We start from the raw sequence: 1730 nt of genomic DNA, 5'->3' as shown, positions 1-1730 counted from the left end.
TTTCTTTTTAGGCTTAGCAACCAATGTAAAGTAGAAATAGATCTTCTAGTTTCTACTAGATTGAGAGAGATAGAGTGGAGGTGTGGATCGGAGGAAGGCCGGCCTGTCGGTGTCTACTCCGAGTTGTACCTACGGGATCAAGTCTCCTAACCCGAGGCTTGCTTCTAAGATTCTTCAGTAATTCGACTTCTAATTCTAGTAAGTTCTTGTTTTATTGTTCTTTGGTTTATGAGTTTACTTTAATCCTCTTCCGGTTGAGTATTAGAGTAATCACTTGCTAGCGTAAACGTGGTGTTTAGGCTAGGGTACTCATAGATATCCCCTGACTAGGTGGACCGTGGTAGTAGCGAGGAACGTGACAATTCCGAGTTACCTTTGCAGATCACATCTCGTTAGCAGGACGGGTAGGTTTATAGGTGCGGGTCGAACATCCTTTGTGTTGTCTAGATTCCGTGAGCCTCCCCAATAGAACAGTAGATCATCCTTACCAAGGTTAGAACGAGACTAAGGTTGCAGTCTTCTCTATATATCACTCACATCGAGAGACATTCTTTGTAGCCTAAAGGGATAGTAGCAATAGATTTGGTTAGTCAGATGCACCCTTTCTCCCAGTGGTAAAAATATAAATACGATAACTCTGGATAACCTCCTGGGTGAAATGCTCACCGATATCCGTGCGCTTGCGGATCATTTTCTAATTGCGTTACCAAATATCAACAAGCATTTCTGGCGGCGTTGCCGGGGAGAAAGACGGTTTGCTGAGATAACTTTGAGTCTTGCTATTATCTTGTATTATACTTTTATACTTTTATTCTTTTATCTTTTTATCTTTATGGATAACTTAAATTCCATACCTATTATTGAATTCTTTGCACCTTCGGAGACCAGCCATAGACCATGGGAGTCAACACGTCCTGCCCCTAATTATGATTTGTGTCCGGAGTTGATTGCAATAGGTCAAAACCAACCCTTTTCTATAGCCGAGGTCCTATCTTTTAATCAAGAAGATAATGCACTTTTAGCTACACCTAGGGAATCTGTTAATCTTTCTATAAATTCTGGTTTAGACCTAGCCCTACAAGACCATGTTTTTCCTAAATATTTTCACATTGGTCTTAATCATATAACCTTTGGTAGAGTCCTTCTTTCTTTATCTATTAGTAAAGGAAGGTATGTCTTCATTCGTGGACATCCTTCTTGTACTAGTCTTCATAGAAAAATCTTAGAGATAGAGAAGGAATCATCTCCCATACAAGAAGAGGAAGTTTCAATAACCGATTTCCAAACATTTCAATCCCATAATTCGGCTATCCAACCCATCCTAGAGTTTAATAAATTCTACTATGCTCTTTCTCTTGAACCTCCCGATAATCCTATGAATCTCTCTAGACATCCCATGCATAAGAAGGAGGATCGAGAAGAACAACATCGATGGCTAGAGGGCATTAAAAATCCATGTGCCATATTGCTATTTGATGTAGATGTGGAGAGTTTTTCTTCCTATATATATATATATATATGTAGCAACCCCTTAGGTTGAACACACCAAAACTACCATATGAGAAGCCCCTAGTTTGGAAAATCTCTAGTGTAGTAAATTAAATCTTTCTCCAGTGCTCATCTCGTTGACATTACCTTGGCACCATGTATTCGTCATCAGACTTGATCGGAGAAAACTCCAGTAGCTATGTGTATGTGCGATCATCATCTATGTCCGAGCAAGCAAAGGC

Source organism: Sorghum bicolor, chromosome 8, assembly GCF_000003195.3.
Source record: "Sorghum bicolor cultivar BTx623 chromosome 8, Sorghum_bicolor_NCBIv3, whole genome shotgun sequence".
Classification (NCBI taxonomy): domain Eukaryota; kingdom Viridiplantae; phylum Streptophyta; class Magnoliopsida; order Poales; family Poaceae; genus Sorghum; species Sorghum bicolor.
Note: the sequence above shows the minus strand (reverse complement) of the source record.